Source organism: Helianthus annuus, chromosome 2, assembly GCF_002127325.2.
Source record: "Helianthus annuus cultivar XRQ/B chromosome 2, HanXRQr2.0-SUNRISE, whole genome shotgun sequence".
Classification (NCBI taxonomy): domain Eukaryota; kingdom Viridiplantae; phylum Streptophyta; class Magnoliopsida; order Asterales; family Asteraceae; genus Helianthus; species Helianthus annuus.
In genome coordinates this window covers 58788501-58810298 of record NC_035434.2, presented here as the reverse complement: position 1 = coordinate 58810298, position 21798 = coordinate 58788501, and the positions used below count along the sequence as shown (strand labels likewise).

Sequence of the window (21798 nt, the reverse complement as noted above, 5' to 3'; positions counted from 1 at the left end):
TTTTTTTAATTGTTTCGGAAAGGCAGTGGTTCGTTAGCCACATGCCGATGCCTCTTTTATTTTACTAGTACACAATCAACAGTTGATCATAAAAGAGTAAATTATGATTTTAATTTTTATTGCCTTTTTTCATGATGGTTGGAGTCACTTTTTGGTTAGAAACTCTTCTATACAAAATTAATATGATTAATAGAATCATGGAACGATATTTTCCATATACTGTAATCGTCTTAACAATCTTGTTTCACTTGATATTCATGGTAACCATTGTTTGGTTATGTTTTTATATTTATTGAATTTCATAAATATAGTGATATTGAGAAAATTAAAGGATCAAAATCTTGAATATCGCATGAAGATGAAACTATTATTCATGATATATTTTAGCTTACAAATTGATTTGGTGATTCTTTTTATTAGAGCAGAAAAGCCCACAAAATATTTTAAAATATTATAGGTTATTTATTATACAAAAGATATTTGATGTATTTGAAAGATATTAATTAATATATATTAGTTATGAATAATCATTAAATTTAAATGTGTACGTATGATCTCTAACATTATTGATTTTATCATATTTGATTATTGGCTATGATATTTGTGGATAATACCGTATGCATGTTTGTATTTTAACTTCAGTTAATCAATAATTTGTAAGATACTATCATCAATTATAAATGTTTGTGGTAAAAGACATTTTCATAAATTAACTTGATGAGTGATAAGTGATCATATGTTTGTAAGAAAACAAGAACTTGATAGGATATTTGTTTATGTAAAATCAGGACGATAAATATTTGTATATATAATAAAATATTCTTGTGACTGGTCATACGCAAATTATATATATATATATATATATATATATATATATATATATATATATATATATATATATATATATATATATATATATATGGCCAGGATTTAGAGAAAACGCTCAAAAGTGTGAGAACGGAGAGAACGCTTATGGATCGTCAGATCAAAACAATCTATGGACTAGATGACGCGGTGGCATTTTCGTAAATAAAATCACTTTTATTAATCTGGCGAGTTTCATTAAGGGTAAAAGGGTCTTTTGACTTAACATAAAACGCCAAACTCACGCTATTAAAATCCGCCTCAACACACATAGCACACTTCATCATAATATAACGCCATAGATATAAAACGCCGTACTTTGTTTTTAACCGATAAAACAACACATTATAAAAATAATAATACAAAAAAACGCCATAGAACAATGATAAAAGAACAAAACGGCATATCTGTTGCATGATTTGCTGAAACGAAAATAGAAAACGCCAACGAACTTTACTTTGTTGAACAGAATCCACGTTAAACGCCATAGATCTGAGAAAACTTGCAAATGAGGTAACAGCTAACAATAAATCTTTGGAGTTTTAATTTGAAAGAGATTTATAACGCGAATAAGGAGGGAACGTATAAAAGGACAATCGTACCCCCGCATAACAACTAGGGCCCCCTGCCACATGTTGGGCCAGGATCCGTTCTCACCGTTCTCACACTTTTCACCATTCTCTCCTGAACTATATATATATATATAGGACAAAGATCCGTTAGGAACCACTCTTTATTGCGAGAACCAATGTGAACACAATAAAAAATGCCTAAAAATAGCTAAAAAACACACAATTTTTTTAATATTTTTTTATAAAAAAAAATCGCTACTTTTTTTTTGCTACTAAAAGTAGCGATCACTTTAGCTTGGGGGGGGGGTGTTGTAACAACCCGAAAATATAAAATCCTATATTAGATTTATGAATTATATAATCAATTAACTAGGAATTTATAACCTAGTTAAATACAAGACTCGAGGTGGCATATAATAAGGTTAATCATTTAGATTATAAATTAAACAAAGTTTAGGGACCAAACTTGTAGAGATTGGAAGTTAATGTTAAAAATAAGAAATTAACATACCAAACACCCACATACGTGAGTGTCTGGTCAAACAGAACAAGAGGGGGCGACCAGGGTTTTCTTTTCAAACCCAATTTCTCACAAAAGCTCAAAATTGGAAGCCTAAATCAAGTCTAAATCAATTTTCGAGCATAGATTCATGATCACCTAGTTGAAAGGATCATAAGGTATGTAAAATTGTGATGTTTTGATTCATCATGAATTCTAGGTTATTTGTGAAAAACTGAAATTTAGCCTAAATACATCATGCATGAATGAATCTTGAAGCAATATGATGTCTAGAGTTAGACCCTAGATGAATTCTTATGAAAACCTTGCATCATATTTGTAGAGTTTGTGATTTACATGGTAGGGGATAAGTGAGCTTGAAGAAACTTGATAAATACAAGAATTATGACTCTTGTTCTAGCACAATCTGAAATTAAGAAGTAATTTCAGAAGTATTGATGTTAAGACATGAGTAAGAATTGACTAATTGTAGTGAAATTAGATGTTAATTACAAGTCATGAACTTGGTAGTAATTAGGTGAAAAATCTGACCCGCCAGGTGTTTGTTGAAATGCCTAAGTGGGGATTTAAATGCTAGAAATAGAATGAAAACGCAGATTTGATTATTGTTTAAAATGATGCGTTAATAGTCATGAAAAGAGTTCTAAACAAGTTGTAAATTGAATTCTCTAGGCAAAGAGTCCGGTTCGTCAAGCGGACAAGCCGGAGGGAATACGCGTGGGAAAGGTGTGCTCTAAAGGTACGAAATTTACCGTTTCGCTACATTATGTTTAACTGTTAGTCTTATGTTGTTATAGTGAAATTTGGTAAACAAGATACACCAATATGTCACGGAAGTGACAAAGTACCTTAAGCAAGTAAAACGGGTCAAATCATGAGTTAGAAATAGATTTTGGATGTGTCTAGCAATGGGGATATCCATTCGGCACCCAAACGGGTCAAAACAAGTTGTGTTACAAATCTAATACTAATAGCCATCACTTTAATTGGTTATGTATCAAGCATGAGTTGTGTAACGAACACACAAATCCGTTGTAAAAACATGAGCCCTTGTAGAGGGATTATAGTTCGGAACATTTGTTTGCCAATCGATTCCGAAAAGCATGATTAAATCCTTAGGATTAAGCATGATAGTTATGACATGAGCGCTCTCGGGAGGTAAGCGAAAGTCATAATTAGTACACATGGAAATGGGTAAAATGGCCGTATGAGATGACACAAAACAAGTTGTTGAACTTGTAAACAAACGGGTCAAAATAAAGCAAAACGTAAACCCGGTAGCGGGTGCGTAAAATATATGAATAATGGATCCGGGTAATGGATGATAGCTTAGACATGTTAAGAAACGAACCCCAAGCAATTAAAATGAGTTTGGATAGGTTTGGATGTAAATTTGATGAAAAATAAACGTGCAGAGTTGACACGGGCGGGTGACCTTTTGACACGGCCGGGTGACTGGGCTGTGAAAAATATATGGTAAGCTGACACGGCCGGGTGATCCTTTTGACACGGCCGGGTGAAGGGGCTGAAAACAAAATATATAATTTCTTGTATTTAATTATTTTGTTCAAATGCCTTGATTTCTAATCTTTTAAATGAAATTGTATGATAGGTAAAGATGCTCCTTAGACCCCGGAGGATGATCAAGCCATGTCAAGAACCGAACACACCGAACAAAGCTTCCGCATTTTGTCTATTTTGTTTTAGTGACATGTAAACACTTGAAATTATGTTTTGAAAGTTTATCTAACATGATGTAGACTTGAATGTTATGATCAAGTATGATCTTAAAACCATGAAGTTTTTGTAAACTCGAAAAATTTTGTACTAAATGCATGATAATTGTCATAAATCCTGTTATTTTAAGTTGGGTCTTACAGGTGTTTAGGTTTTTGGGGGGTCGGGGAGGGGCGTTTAGGTTTTTGGGGGGAGGGGTTAGATTTTTTTGGGGTTTTAGTTTTTAGCATTTAGCTTGGGGGGGAGGGGGGTTAGGATTTTTTTTTTTTTTTTTTTTGGGGGGGGGGGGGGTAGGTTATTTTAGCTATTTCAGGTTGTGTTCACATTGGTTCTCGCGGTTCTCGCAATAAAGGTGGTTCTCGCATAAACCTTACCCTATATATATATATATATATATATATATATATATATATATATATATATGGGAAGGTTAATTGGGGAACACTAAAAAAGTGGGAAACAGCGGGGAACCGACTCAAATGAACTCCGATTGGACTCATTCCAGCGGCGTTGGAACCGGCACGTCGAACCCTAACTAGGATATCTACCCTAAACCCTAAATCCTAACTCCTAAACTCTAAACCCTAAAGCTAAAAAATAAGGCTAAAACCTAAGCTAAACCTTAAAATCTAAACTATAAACCCTAAAAGCTAAACCCTAAAGGCTAAACCTAAAGCTAAACCCTGAAGCTAAACTCTAAACTCTAAACCCTAAACCCTAAACCCTAAAGCTAAACCCCTAAAACCAAACCCTAATATATTTAGGGTTTAGGGGTTATGATTTAAGGTTTAGGGTTAAGAGATCCTAGTTAGGGTTCGACGAGCCGGTTCCAACGCCGCTGGAATTTGTCCAATCGGAGTTCGTTTAAGTCGGTTCCCCACTGTTCCCCACTTTTTTAGTGTTCCCCAATGAACCTCACACTATATTTATATATGTATATATATATATGTATATGTGTGTGTGTGTATTTGCTTATTGTGATAAAAAAATATTTTATTTTATAGAGCTTTTATATGTGGCGTACTGTATGACTTAACTTTATGTATATTGTTGGTGCAGTTGTCTGTTGACTACATCTTAGTTCGAGTCTTAGGTTAGGGCTGATTATAGAGTGATCGGAAATCAAGAAACACATAAGTTTAGGTAGGTCCGCTTATATGTCAATAACATAGGTTCGCTTATGTGGTTCTTGATAGGTCCGCTCATTTGTCACTTATATATAAGGTTCGCTCATATGAACATGAGTTGGAGGTCCGCTCATAAGATCATATGAGGTTCGCTTATATGGTCATGCCATATAAGTGAACCATGTTGCCTATATATAGTGGTCATCGAAGCGGATCTGAGTGTGTGTCTTGTGCGTGTAACGGCGAAGCCCTGCCGATTTGTTTCTGGAATGTGTAAACTGTCAGATTATCAATAAACAAGAAGTTAAATAGTGAAATCAAGCTTTACGAAGACCGAATCAATGAATTCCGCCTCTGATTCTGTCTAAGCGCTCTTCTGATCGACTCGTCAGGTCGTCAAACGTTCCTACAAGTGGTATTAGAGCTCTGGAGGAAGAGTTCTTACCGTTTAGCTCGATTTTTGCTTAAAATTCTGATTTCTACACCTTCTTTTATCAATTCAGAGAATTTTACCAGACAAAATTGGACCAAAATTTCACCGATTGTGTATTGTTGAACATAGACAAACCCTCGAAAGTTGTGGACTGAAATACGGACTAAAAATGGGTCAAAAATGCTTCGAACTTAGGATCGCTTTTTAGGACAGGGAATAGGTTCGCTTATTCAGACAAATTTTAGATACAGGTTCGCTCCAAAATTACACCTAGGTTCGCTCGAGGGTACATCAATCTGGTTCGCTTTTAGGTATTGATTCCGGTTCGCTCGTAATCTTCAAATCAGGTTCGCTCAAAAGTTGGTTCGCTTTTGTGGACTTGGCTAGGTTCGCCTTTGTGAACCTTAGTAGATTCGCTTTTGTGGTCCGCTCGGGTGAACATTCTGATCCACTTTTAGGAACAACTGAGGGTCCGCTTTTCTGTCATCCTTGGTGGTTCGCTTTTGTGTTCAATAAAGACTTGTCGGGATGTTTTGAAAAATACCAATGATGTTTGACGAAGAAGAAATAGTCTCAGCAAAAGAAGTAGTTGGAAAAGTTCCGGTTTTTGATCACTCATCTGATGAGGAGAGTGACCATTATGAAAAGGAAATTCGGAGACTTGAATATCTTCGACAACACCTTCAACCTGATCAACGTTGTTCAAATTTATATTATGCCGATAAAATTGAAAAATTGAAAGAAAAGATCAGAGCTGAGAAAGAAGTAAAAGCAGCAACAAAAGAAAAGCAAATCAAACATAGTGTGATAAGGAAATTTGAAGAATCTGTGAAGAATGAATCTTCAAGTTCTGCATCAATATGCTCTAAATGTGACGACTTTAAGACTAACAATGACAAACTCTTGAAGGATGCGGAATGTTTGACATCGGAAGTCAAAAAGTTAGAAGATGAGAAGCAGGCTGATGATAAGCAGATTTTTGTTCTGAAAGACAATTGTGAGAAACTGAAAGCTGAAAATGACAAACTGTTAAGTAACTTGAACAGTTTGACATTTGAAAACAAAGGTTTGAAAGAAAATGTAAAGGTTTTTGAAAACAAACAGAAATCATCAGAAAATGACGATTTCTGGATAAAACTTGAGAACAAAAATTTGAAAGCTAATGAGACAAAATTTCAAGAACAAATAAAAGTTTTGGAAAATGAAAAATCTGTTCTTGAAAACATGAAGAATGAGAATGAAAAATCTATCAAGTCTCATCTTGAATGAATTTCTCAGCTTGAAAAAGAAGCTGAGAATTCAAGAATCAAGATTGATGAACTTGAAAAGAAGTTGAAAGGTTTTGTGACTTCATCTGACAAGTTGAATTTTCCTTGTCCAAAACCAATCAACTCTGTTCCAATAAGTGACGATGTCACAAACTTTGACAATGTCAAAGTTGAGGATTGCGATGAAAAATCTGATGATGTAAATGAAAAAATAGAAAAACAAAAATTGTTTTTGAAATTGAAAGAAAAATTTCAGAAAACTATTTTACAATCGACTGAAAAGGGAGAATGCTCTAAGCAAAAACCTTTGAAGAAGAAAGTGGAACAAAAACAAAAAGATAATAAAAGTTCATCAGATCGATCATCCAATCGCAATGAAAAATTACAAAATGTAAAAAATGAAAATTCAAAAAATGTTGGTAATAAGTGGTGCAGGTTGGACCACAGTGCTCAAAAGCAAAATCCAGTAAACATGAGGAAGGAATATCACCAAGCCAGACAATGCTATGATCTGAGCGTTTGGTGTGAAGGTGGTATACGGTACGATAACAGAGTGTGTTACCGATGTGGTTATCAAGGACACATTGCTGTTAACTGCCGGAATTGGAGTTATGAGACCAGAAGATGCTACAATTGTCAGATCAAATGTCACATTGCCAGAGATTGCCCAAGGAGATTGAATGAAAGATTGAGGGTTAATTCTCAGAAATCGGCAAAGATTCCAGTCAAAGTCAAGCTCCATGAACAGAAGGTTCTAAAACCTAAAGTTTAAGATCAGACAATTCAAGAAAAGAAAGTTAAACTTTCACAGGGGCAGAAAGACAGACTAAGGAAAAAGAGTAAGAAGGCGAGAGAGTATCTCGAGAAGATTTTGTCCTCGGGTTCATCCGTTGGAAAGAATAAAAGTTCTGATGAATCAACTCCCTCGGATGCAAAGTCATGCAAGACGAATTCATCAGATACAAATCCGAGGACAAAAGAAAAAGGGATTTTGAAGAAAGAGAAAGAGGTTAATCAAAAGATTAACAAAACAAAGAAAGTGAAGTTTTCACTCCCTGACGATGAATTTGTTTCTTTGGAAACAAAGGAGCCACGTGTCGGCGATGAATCTGACTCATCAAAGTCAGACAATCCACCTGCAGGCAATGAGTCTGGTTCGTCAAAGCCAGAGGAGCCATTGGTTGAGGTAAAAAAGGAGAATTCTGGTTTAACAATGGATGATGCAAATTTTCCACCATTGTTGAATAAGAATTCGAAATCACCCAAGGACCGTCAGGCTTGGGTGAATCTGTTTAAATAGAAAAACCTGACTTGCCGGAGCTCCCAGGTTGGTAAGCGTGGAGCATGAATCGGCATCTTTCTAAAATTCGTATTCGGTAACGTCATTCATTCAAAAGGTAAAAGGTTTGTTTGTGATTGATTCAAGTGGTTCAGATTTTGAATCAGATCAATCCTACAAGTGGTTAATCAAGGTCATTAAATTGAACTTGAGTTAACTACATGATTTGATCCCCAGTATCTACAAATGATTGGTAAACAAACTAAGTTTTCCGGAAGAACCATTTTGATTAAAACAAACTTAAGTGTTTTGAGATCACAATGGGAAAATAGTTTGTTGAGAGGGGGAGTTCTGATTGTTTACGCCATGTGGATGGAGAATTGATGCGATTCTCATCAAGTTGTCAAATTTTGTACAGATCGTTTCAAATTTTCCCAGAAAATCAAAATTGAAACATATTTTGATTTTAGGGGGAGTAAAATTTTAAAAAATTAGAAAATTTGAAAATGTCAAAAACATCAAAAAATTAAAAATGAGTTTTTGGTTGCATAAAAGAGGAAATGATAGTACATCAGCTAGACTGGCACAGTACGCTAAAGATTTGTAATGTATAAATGTAATTAAGCAGTCTCGCTAAAGATGTGTCGGTAGGTTTTTACAGAATTAGTAGATCAGTTTGGGATATAAACATAAATTTCACTTACGTCTACGTGGGGAACACCTCCAGGATATATAGGTAACCCCTGAAATCCTGTTTGAAGGGTCCCGTATTCTGAGATACTAGGTCTTTATGCTCAGTGATATCTGGGGTATTATCCCGGGACTTCTGCTGTATGGAAGTACTGACCTAGTCCCCGGATAATACTTTCTGCAAAAAGCTTTGAAATACAAGCTCGCCCTCAGCAATCTGATTAAACAATAAAATTGATAATCTTTGCTGTTGTAATAAAAGATCCTCTAAAGGGGACCCACCTTAAAGTCGAAGCCGTCATCTCTCTGCGTATATGGAAGTATCGACCTGAGCTCTCACGGCCCTCACACATAACCCCTTAACAGATATCAGCTGTGGTATACTCACCTGTAAGACTGAATACTGGGGTCTGGATACGGGAGTATATACTGAGGTGGGACACATGTAGATGTTTAAGTTCTAAAACACTAAATCTGTATCCCGAACAGGTTGAACATTTTATGTGAATTTAAGTGGATCAATATATCGACAATCAACGCGAACTGTTTAAAAGCTTAAAATGAAATAACAGCTTAACGGTGCTAGTGTTTAGTCAAACAGCTGATATGATCCTCTTGCACGAACTCACAAAAATATGTTTGTACATATTTCATTTTTACATTTTAATTGATGTTATTGAATTTGTGTTTCATATTTGAAAAATCCAAAAAGATTTTCGACAACTGATGTTAGAGAGCTGAAATTCAAAATCTCAAAGGCTAAACAAGATGAATAGTTGTTTTGGTTAAAATGATTTGAAATGATTAATCAGATTTTGGAATGTTAATAAATTGTTAAATGTGAAAAATTCTTGAATATTCTTAAATGATTAGTTAATTCATTAAGTTGAATTACAATTGTGTTTGTTTGTGATAGATTGTTTGAGTTGTGCAGGTTTCTGATCCTGTTGCTACGGAAAGCCAGGAGATACATCAGAACCTGAGAAGAGGTTTGATGAGATAAAGCCAGGAGATGATTTCAATGGTGGTAACAAATCCCAGACGACAATTCTAGCATGATGATAAGGGAAAGTCTGATGAAAGTTATAGCCAGAGAAGGATCCAGGCATATGATCCCAGGCAGAGTTCCTGAAGAAGACTGATCGAAATCGATAATGTCATGTTGAAGACTCTCACTGAAGATTCCGTCAACATTCAAGGGGGAGTCTGTTGGTGCAGTTATCTGTCGACTACATCTTAGTTCGAGTCTTAGGTTAGGGCTGATTATAGAGTGATCGGAAATCAAGAAACACATAAGTTTAGGTAGGTCCGCTTATATGTCAATAACATAGGTTCGCTTATGTGGTTCTTGATAGGTCCGCTCATTTGTCACTTATATATAAGGTTCGCTCATATGAACATGAGTTGGAGGTCCGCTCATAAGATCATATGAGGTTCGCTTATATGGTCATGCCATATAAGCGAACCATGTAGCCTATATATAGTGGTCATTGGAGCGGATCTGAGTGTGTGTCTTGTGCGTGTAACGGCGAAGCCCTGCCGATTTGTTTCTGGAACGTGTAAACTGTCAGATTATCAATAAACAAGAAGTTAAATTGTGAAATCAAGCTTTACGAAGACCGAATCAATGAATTCCGCCTCTGATTCTGTCTAAGCGCTCTTCTGATCGACTCGTCAGGTCGTCAAACGTTCCTACATATATCTCATATTTTGTATAATATTATTTATTATACGTATAGTATTAAATAGAAAAACTAAACCAAAGTTGGTTTATTATTATATATATGCTTAGATATGACACTTGAAGTGTCATACTCCCTGAATCTCATTATCAAGTTATAAAAAGTCGATATTTAATCGATAAATCTTCCATGACTCGAACATTTAGTTATTTCTCTATTCGTATTATGTAAAGAGAAGATTGTTTACAAGGAAAAATCAGATCAAACAATTTCCATTTGTCATATCTCAAATATGCTAAAGTCGCAATATTATGGAACCATGAAACTTTGTTGGTTCTACTCCATTCACTGAAGTGAATGTGATTGTATAACTATCATTGAAAATGTTGTGTGAAACTTGTAATGAGGTCGAACTATCATAAAATGTAAGATAGCCAAGTTAATAGTGAGACCGACTATTAATATTGTAATGATAGGCATAATGAGATCAACCACTAGAAGTGGCAATATACGGGAGTGATAATGTGCGAATAATATGTGAAAATAATGATAGTGATATAACATGATAGTTTCAAATGATATCTCTCTCATGTCTTACTTTTGTATTACATACGTGCAAGTAATACATCTACGATCAAAAACTAGAAGTTTATGGATCATGATATTTGATTGGCATGACCGGTTAGACCACACTGAATCAATGATGATGTGAAACACAATGAAGAACTGGAAGATTCTTCCTGACAACTAAAGATCTCTTTGCTCTTAAGAAGAAATTAGTTATTTACCAACCAAGATAGGGTGTGAATCCCTAAATATTCTGGAATAATGAAAAGATACGTATATCCAAACATGATACCATTTAGTGTTTTTAAATCGATACATCGTTTAAATGGTTATCAAATCCACAACCTGAAATTTGTGTGATTGTGGCTTAGCTAATATGATAGCAAGCATATTAATCCAAATTGATATATTTATTTTGGTAATAATGATGAATTCAATTCCCAAATTATTAATGATATTGGAATAAATGTTGAACTACATATAACTTATGTTTTATACAAGAATTGCTTTGTTGAGACAATCACTAAACGTTCACAATTGATTGCAAAACCAATGATCATAAGTGCAACAGTTCATATTTGTATTTGGGTACATGCATAACATTAATTCACATCAAGCTAATATGTCATCATATTTCCCCTGTTATAGTTGGTTTTTGGTCAGGAACAAAATACGTCCCTTCTATGATTTTGGTTGTGCGGTATATATAATATTGATCCACCACTAACATAATGTTGGGACCTCTAAAAGGGTTGAGAATATATGTTGGGTAAAAAATAATTGTCTATGATTAAATACTTAAAGCCATTGGTAAGAAATTTGCTTACGACTCATTGGTTTTCACTTTAGTGAATGAATGTTTCCAACATTAGGGGGCGATAACACGTAGTTGGAAAGTGAAAAGTGGAATGAATTACATGTCATCTTGATCCTCAGACTATAAACAGTGAACCAAAAGTTCAAAGGATAATTCATTTACTAATATTAAAGAACAAATTACCAGACAAGTTCACTGACCTAAATAGAGTGACTAAGTAAGTCACATCATCAACTGCTTATGCTCCAGTCATATTTGTGTCCCAAGAGGACAACCACATATTTTGTAACGAGTCTATTGCACGCCTAAAGCGTGGTAGACTAGTTGATTCCAATCATAAAATTCCTCAAAAATTGGAGCAAGTAATTAAGATGGCCAAGTTGAGGTTATAGTAATAAGATCTCTTGAAGAGACAGTAGACATGATGGTGTAAGAAGAACCTCAGGTACCTGAAAATAAAGAGATCTCGATAAGTTGTATCATGTCTAAGATATGTATGGAATCGAAATAAAATCGACGTCATTATACTTTTGTATATAATGTAGCGCTTGAAATGGTTAAATGATGAGGATCAAGATTTGAGATCTGCCTATGAACGTAAACATAGAAATGATTGGCCAAAATGGAAAGACGCAACTAAAGCAAAGTTGAATTCTCTAATGACATGGAAAGTCTTTGAACCAACAGTCTATACAACTGAAGTTGTAAAATATGTTGGATCTAAACGAGTCTTTTATGCGAATTATGTGAAAAGCAAAGTGAGTGAGATAAGGAAAAATTGGTGGCATAAGAATTTCGCAAAGACCTATGATTGATTATGAGGAGACGTATTCTCCAGTGGTGGATGCATTGACTTTCCAATATTTTATTAGTATGGTAATACAAAGAGAGAATTGATATGCGTCTTATAAATGTTATGTATCACTTGATACTGAAAGTTTACATGAACGTCCCGAAGGATTAAATTATATAAGTCATGTAAAGTCAGTTCTCGAGAAAAATATGATCATTTATACATATTTGAATTGAATAGGTTATGATTATTTTACATGTTGGATATTACTGGAACTCCTGATGAGTTTCTAAAGCAAGTGCTTGAAAGGTTAATTGAAACATCTTAACAATGCAATACTTGTGCACCAAGAAACATACATAGAAAACTTGTACCCAGTTATTGTGATATCTCGATAAATAGTGTATACGCATGGTACAATATGGATTTTGGAGATAAAAGCAAGTGTTCATGTCAGTTTTTGATGCGTGCGTAGCATGATATATTTTTAGTTATATTTTTAGTCCTTTTTAACACTTTAGTCAAGTTTTAAATTTATAAAACACGATATTTTACTAACACTAAACACACATATGGGCAAGTGCACCCATCGTGAGCGTAGTATAGCGTTGGTAAGATACCGGGGCCGTCCAAGGACACAAGAGCTTTTAGTACCGGTTTATCCTCAACGTCTAATCAAATCAAAGTGTTAGGAAAGGTTTTAAACATGAAAATAAAAACTAAAAATGTTGAAAAATAAAATAAAATAAAAACAGATAGACAAGATAAATCACTTGGATCCGACTCGCCTTTAGTGTAACATTTGATGATTTCCGCACTTTTGCACTTTTTAAGAGATTATCTTAGTTATAGTATAGGCCCCTTTTTTGAAGGTGACGTTACCCTCAACCCAGTAGTTTGAGTTAGTAAGGATACAATCCTAAAGGGTCAGAATATTGAAAGATAATTAATTAAGTTATTAATGCGTAATGTGGTAGGTCCCTCTTTTGAAGGTGACGTTACCCTCGGCTAAGTGGTTTGAGTCAGCAGGGATACAATCCCAAGTAGCCGGGTTAATGTATTAATAGTAGTTTACATATGAGGGGATCAATCCATTCGTACCCCCGTCATCCAATACCAGTGGGTATTGAAGGAGGTCCTAGTAAGCTTGACCCAGGTCCTTGCAGGATCTATACACTGAACAAGGCAATAACCTTACCAAACCATTCCCTTAACCCCTGACCAGGTAGCCAACATATCTCTATATAGACCATAGAGATATGAATGGTGAAAATCTTTTATCTTATATAGACAGTAAAATAATGCCAAGACACCACGGAAAAATGATAAGGAAATTTCACCTTCAACATAAGAAACTAGTTATTAAAGTCATTAATACAAAACCAAATAAAAAGTGCGAAAAGATTAAAAATCAAAAGTATTACACTAAATGCTTGTCTTCACCAAGTGATGTAAGAGACTTAGGCAAACATGGCCTTTGATTGTCAAGAACTCTTACTATCAATCTTGGATCCCGAGACTACTACACACACTCTATGATGGATGATGGATGATGGTGGTGGATGTGGGTTGTAGTGGTGGTGGAATGTGGGTGAAGTGGGAGAGAGGTGGTTTGCCAAGGGATGCCTTTGAAGTGAACCAAGCACCTCTATCTATAGCCTTCACAGACGCCCGGACACGGCCCTGTGTCCATCCTTATTCTCTTTCTTCATTAATTGCAATTTGTCTGCATTAGCTCCCCACGCCCCCTGTGTCCGCTGGGCACGGCCCCGTGTGCAGAAGCGTATCTGTACTATCAAGATTTGCTTGGATTATACGAATCTTAGCGTTGACCATGGCCCGTGTTGAGCTGGGCACGCCCCCGTGTCGGGAAGAGAAGCTTCTATAGTTTTGTCCTTTCTGCACACAACTGGCCGCGCCCCCGTGTCCGCTGGGCACGGGGCCGTGGTCAGCCTTCTGTTCTCTTGTTTTTGCTTGGGAAGATGCTGTCAAGGGGTCGGGCAGGCCACGTTTATTCCTTTTCTTGTATTTATGTTAGATTTTGCTGCATATTTGTTCCTTTTGTTCATTTACGCTCATTTAGTCCTGAAAATACAAAAGGAAGACAAAAGCACACACTTTTTCCAACATTAGTACTAAAAAAGGGTTAGTTTTATGCCTTAATTGATGTAATTTATATGTTGCATTTTACACACATCAGTTTTGCATATGATATAGAAATCTATGTGTTAAATGAGAAAGCTTATGTAGTAAAACTCTTGAAGAATGAACACACAAACATATTTGGATAAAATGGAAAGAATTCCCTCATGTATTGATAATGCCAAAAGCCTCAAGAAGGTACTATATGAAGTTGACAAAATACGTATGGACTAAAATAGTCAAATCAAATGTGGTATAATCGACTAACTAGTGAGCTCAGAAACGAGAAATAAATATGGTGAAGTTGGTCCATTTGTTTTCATTAAAAGAACAATATCAGGTTTATAAGTATTACAATATATGTTGATAATATCGTTGAATCTCCGGAAGAAAAAAATGAGCTCAAATATTGAAACAAGAATTTGCAAATGAAATATGATATTGCAAATTTATGGCTTAAATGTAGAACATACATTTATATTAATATCCATCAATCATAATACATCTAGAAAATGGTGGACATTTTCATATGGACAAAGCTTATAGTGTAAGTACATTTAATGATGTCCAACTATTTGATACAGAAAAAATGACTTTTGTCATCTTCTATCAAAGAAGCAAAAATCCTTGGTCCTGAAGTACCATAGTTCCATACAAATTGTATTAATATATCTTGCTAGTTATACAGGAACATATGTTATTATATTCATCGGCAATATATAACTCATGTACAATGAGGAGATAGTGTAATGCGTAAAACATATATTTTCTATACCCTTATGGTACGAAAGATATGGATTCATATTTTACTAACCCATCAACAAGTTTGGTTATTTTTGTAAATGTGGGGAATGTAACAAAACAAAGTTGTGGATCTTATGATATTTATTTACAAGAAGAAGCACTGGAAGACTTATATGAAGATTATATACAAAAGCTTTGAACAACTTTTGAGGAAGATGGACACACGTCATTCAAAGGATACATATTAAAATGAGGGGGGCTTTATTCAAGTTGCACTCTTTTTCCCTTAACTAAGTTTTGTCCCATTTGGTTTTTTTAGTAAGGTTTTTAATGAGACAACATACCTGATACAGAAGTACCAAGGGGAGATAATACGCATTACACACTGCACTCTTTTTCCCCTTAGTTATGGTTTTGTCCCACCGGGTTTTCCTATCAAGATTTTTAACGAGCCAACATCAAGCGTATTTTGTTGATAACTAAGGGGGACTGTTATGAATATATTTATTATTAATGTGGTTACCAATACCTAAAAATATATTAGGCTTGTTTCACAAGTTTTTCTCAATTATATATAGTCTTTTATATCTCTTGTAATATACATCTCATGAAATATTATAGTTTTTATCTCTATTGTTCTTTTATAATTGTGCTATTAAGCTAGTTTCACAACAATAACATAATTCTGAATATAAAGGTTGCAGGGACGGATCTAGCCCACATTTGTTGGTTCCCAGGAACCCAATACGTTTGAAAAAAAATTAGTAAGAACCTTATAGAATTTAGAAAAAATAGTGAAAAGTAAAGGAAATTTACCAAAAGGAACCCACTAGAATAAAATTCCGAATCCGTCATAAAAAGGTTGGGTGATTTATCTCTAAATGAAAACGGCATTCATCGATGAGAATTTTGAAGAGATATTAGTACAACTATTAATTAATCTTATATATGTATTAGTACTAATTGCAATAAAATAAAAGTAAAAAAAAAAAAAAGAGTAAGGGAAGAGCAATAGGTATAACATGAAGTTGAATAAGATAAGAGATCATAATATGACGCTTAAATGATAACAAGTAATTAACTAGTGATGGGCATATAATAAGTATATATCATTATCATATTATCGCATTCGCATTTAGTGAGTATATATAACCATTATTTCTTGCGATGGAGATTCCTACTTGATTTGGAAGATATACTAGAAAATGTGAATAGCAGCTGCGTTGAAAAAAAATCTTGAATTGTTATTTGTTTTTATTTGATAAATATATTCAAAGACTTTGACCAATCAATGGTCATGTGCAGACAATTTCGACTGATTTGGATTGTGGAATATGCGGGTTGATTACAACATAGGATTCACTGGCAGATGTATAGTACCACTTTTTTAGTTGGTTAGGAATTATTTAAAAGCTTTATTTTTATTATTGTATCAGGAACAACTAGTATTTTGCATGCCGCGTGTTGTGACAGCGCACGACAAGTAAAAACGTGTAATAAGATAACATACGATTCGTACAATATAATGTGTAAAAGGCAATTAAAAAAAGTGTAAAGCACAATGCGTAAAAGACAATTATAAAAAAAGTGTAAAACATGAAGGTAGATACTAAGTGTAAAACACAATGCCTAACACATTTCGTAAAACATAACGCAATGGCATTTGCGAAAGTATGAGTTGTAGTCTAGGGGTTAAAATTGTATTTTTTTTTTTTAAAGTTGAGCGGGTGTAAAAATGGAGCAATGGTGCAAAGGTAAAAATTTCCAAAGTCTAAAAAAGGCAAAGTATAAAAGTAGAAGGAAAATACGTAAAAATTGAGAGGGTGATGGTGAAAAAGTAAAGCATGGGGTGGTGATGGTGGTAAAGTTTGTAAGATGAGGGTGTTGGTGTGGAAATCCAAAGTAAAGGGTTGGTTGTGACAAAGATTGAAAATTGGGGTGTCGGTGGCGGAAACCCACCGACTTTGTTCTTTAAGATAGTTTAAATATCGATTAATTGTGTTATTGCATAATGACACGAAATCATGACTTTTAGTGTTATTTTGAGGCAATTTAGACATAATTTAATTAGGTAAACAACTAACTAAACCCGTGTGACGTCTCAATCAAGAGGTTAGAAATATGGTCACATTCTAGGTATGAAATGATATGAGTTTTCTAATGTTCAAACATCTTCTGTATTTAAAAGGTTGAAAAAAGTTACTTCTAACAACTTAATACAATGTGTTTACACTGATTCTCTTTGGCCATAATATGACATTAAATAACTAGTTTTGATGAACAAAGTTGTTTTTATTTAAACACATAAAACAAGTATTAGTTTTGGAAAACTAATATCGAAACAGTCAAACAGATATAACAAAAACTAAATTAAACGTGTGAATTCATGACATCACTTATTCACATAATGTACAAGGGCAAACTAAACTAAAGTAAAAGAGAGAAAAATTCAAGAAAATCTTGGAATTCAAAACTTTGGTATCGATTTTAGGTTTAGAGTCGGGTAAATATCCTCAGGTTGTTTGTAACGCGTTAACTCATTAATACATTTTGGTCTATATCTTATGAGCTCCACAACTAATATCATATCGAAAGTCATGAACATAAGGTTGAGATCCTTTCTAACAATTGAGGCAAGTTCATAAGTAATGAAGTATGATAGCTGTATCAACACTTGCCCTTGGTGTGGTGAAGATATAGTGGGAGAGAAAAAGAGTGTGGTTGTGTGGTTACACAATTAACTATTTGCCTATATATTACACGATATAAATACATGTGCTTATGAGGTTCTTAAAGCTCTCCACTTAAAAATGATTTGTATCATATGGCGCTCTTTTTCACATCAACTAGTCGTTTGAAGAATAAAATGTTCATGTGTCACGTAATGTCTGTTATTCAATTTTTTCTAATTGATTGTGTTTGTTAATTTATTTTAAAGTTCAACACAAAGCTTTGTTTATTTTTTTTTCTTGATGTTCCGGTATAATTTTTTTTTTTTTTTTTTTTTGAAAATGAAGTTGTATCCAAAGTGAGTACTATTTTGGTATCGTAAGGTATATGAGTGTCGATACCATGACGAACCGAACCGCATCCGACCAACATCGTCGATATTGATATTTCGAAACTCGTATTGGTTTTTATGGATTTAAGATCGATGTAAAATCCGAACCGCATCACGACTTTAGTTTTAGGGTTTTCTCTTTCGGTTGCTATAGTAAGTGTTGATACCATAACGTACTGAATAGATTCAAATCGTATTCCCGTTGTGTAGCGCCTGAGAACCCACTAGTTATGTTTAATTTGAAAAATTATATTAAACTTTTTAATAGTTTGAATGTGAGAATATGTAAACTTCTACTTTTTGTTACCTACAAGTGTACAAACATCTATATTTGCATACGTACATATATGTAGCTACACAAAAATTCTAAGAAAGCACTATACCTGGGGCGGTGGACATTTCCGTGATGGAAACATATAACGCGTGGAAGAATCCCAAACACCACCACCACTCAGTTTTTTCACGCGTAAAATTGATAACGCGTTAAGAATATCACAACGTGAAGAATGGAAGAATGTGAGGGAATGTGAGGGTTTATTGTTGGGTGTTGTGAGTGATGGACATTACCACTAAAATCCATCACCAGTGATGGAATAAAGCTCGATGACGTGGCGGAACTTAATTGGAAGTTATGAGTGAGTGACGACCACCCCTTACCCCCTTAATAGTATACCTTACACGTAGGAACTCTAAAACACAGAAACAACACACCAACACATAAAGATACACAAAACGTTCAGAAAGGAAAATAATACCTACATATATGAAGGTACGTAAAAATTATAAAGGACACTCTAAACCATGATAGATGATACCTATATATGTGTGGATACATAAAAATTATAGAGATGATAGTTATTTAGTTATATAATTAAGTTAGGGTCTAAAGAACACTTGAAAACATATTATTACATATATATATATATACAATATATATGGCCATGGTTCCTCTATAAAGTGTGTTCTTTTTAAAGTGTGAGAAGTGATCATGATCATTAGATTAGAATAATTGATGGATGATATTAAATAAGTGGTAAAATTGTAATATTTGTTTTAATTAAATTGATAGATTTCTTAGATTAAGGGTATAAAAGTAAATTTAGTGTGCATTAGATTTAGGAACCCACATGCAACTCACACGTAACTTCCCCCGTCTTTTTAAAACGTCGATAGCTTTTTTCTACGTAATTTAATTTAAAAAAATTACACCATAATAACGAACGTTTTTTTTTTATTTTTAATAAGAGTACCATATTGTTACATATACTAAAAAATTTTGTTTTAACTAGTTGATTTATTTTACCAGTTATGGTGTGTTTTATATTGCAATGTGTTTTATAGTTTGAATTACCAGTTATAATGTGTTTTGCGTATTGTTTGTTATACAATATAACACATCATGAAGAAACCCAAAAATCATAAAACACAACATCAAGAAAAAACAAAGACATGTCATTCATGCATCATAACTGAACACATCGGTGATGAAACCAATATCTAATGGAACACAACGTTAATAATTACACAAATACATTCGTTAAACATAAACTCCTATAACACATTGTGAATGAATTTGTAATTTATAAAGTACATCGTCAAGAAATTGTTCATGAAGGATTGTAATTGATAAAATACATCGCCAAGAAATTATTCATGTACGATTTATTTACATGCAAAAATGAAAGCTATAACACATTGTGAATGGACTTGTAACGGGTAAAACACAACGTCAAGAATTCGTTAAGAATTAAACATCGACATTTTTTTGTTTAATCCGTAGAATTTCATTGAAACAAACAAAAAAATCGTGAAGAAAGATAATCAAAGGATGCGTGATTCGTAACTATGTAACTGACACTTTTGAATTGTTAAATTATAGAGAGTTTCCTTAAAAACCTCATTTTATTGTTTTAGAAAAATATCTTTCAGAAACAACTTAATTATTGAATTACCTTTATACGTGTTAAAATTCACTATATGTGACATGTCACCACAAGAACACTTCCAACACTTTGTAGAAAAATAGACTTTGTAGCCAACTTCTACCTATACACATACACACACATATGTATAGGAGAAGAATCTGTTAGGAACCACCCTTTTATTGTGAGAACCGCGACAACCAATGTAAACACAACAAAAAATACTTAAAAATCTAAAAAAACACACAAAATTTTTTTATATATATTTTTTGAAAAAATCGCTACTTTTCGTTAATAAAAAAATTAAATTTTTTTTTTGATACTAAAATTAGCGGTTTAAAAAAAACATTTTTTGTGTTTTTAAGATTTTTTAAAATTTTTTGGGGTTTAACTTTATGGTTAATTTTTAGCATTTAGCTTGGGTGGGGGGGGGGGGGGGGTAGGGGGTTAGGGTTGGGTTTTTTTAGGTTTTTGGTGGTGTAGTTGGTTTATTTTGTTGTATTCACATTGATTCTCGCGGTTCTCGCAATAAAGGTGGTTTTGCATGAACCCTATATGAAATGAGATCAGGAGAAAACGCTCAAAAGTGTGAGAACGGTGAGAACGCATCTGGCCCAACACGTGTCACGCAACATAGAGAAGGGCGGAGGGGCTTTTTTGCCCTTTCATATTATTTTTTAAACGTGTGTCACATTCCGTTTCCATTTTTTGGTGTTTGATAAATACGCGGCGTTTTTATTGTTTTTAGATCAGGATCATAGTAAATATTTTGGCGTTTTAAGTATGTTTTGGTGTTTTTATTGTTTCTAAATCAGGATGCATGCCTATAATGTAAAAATCATCAGTAATTTTTTGATGTTTATTATATCAAGTAGGATATAGGTCTATAATGTGGCAGGCAATTATGGCGTTTTGAAAAGATAAATAAATTCAATTTTCCATGTAGTGGCTTTTAATATAATAAATGTTTGACAATAATGTTACCGTCTCTTCATTTTACTGTTTAGCAATTACTATTTCGTTCAATTTCATATGTCAATTACTGTTGATTTCTCTGGTAATACTTTGTTTGGCGTTTATGGCATTTTATAGCAACATCGTGCTTTGCTAGCATCCGTTCTCTCAGTTTTCACACTATTAGGCGTTTTGATGTTTGTAGTTTTTTGCGTTTTATACTCAATTTCTTTTTATTAGTAGAGAATTAGATAATAAACAACAGAGATTTAGATAACAAGTAATAGAAAATGAAAAAAAATTAAAAATTATAATCTAATTTCTCATCCAAAACTTCACTGTCATCAGCCTCTTCTACTTTAACCTTTTTGGCGTTTTGAACTTGTTTTTGAATACCTTATGTAGATCCTTATTTTCCTACATAACGCCCGTCTTTAGAAGATGCTTATTTTTTTGTGGCATCCTTTATTGTGGGTTGATATATACTTGTTTGATGACATGTTGAAGACCAACGCCTGCTCTAATGTATTGATCCCTTCATGTCATCAATATATCCATCAAGAACAAAGTGACATGATGACATATCAGTGTCATCAGTCTCTTTTTCTTGAATATTTGTCCATCTC

General features: G+C 33.9%; 1 long non-coding RNA gene across 1 annotated transcript; it reads left to right on the top strand.

The window, feature by feature from the left end:
• Positions 1 to 1958: 1958 nt before the first annotated feature.
• On the top strand, positions 1959 to 3808 carry LOC110904835. The gene is made up of 3 exons (XR_002572791.2): positions 1959 to 2114; positions 2629 to 2695; positions 3569 to 3808. It is a non-coding gene; the product is annotated as an uncharacterized LOC110904835 (long non-coding RNA).
• The last annotated feature ends 17990 nt before the right edge of the window (positions 3809 to 21798 follow it).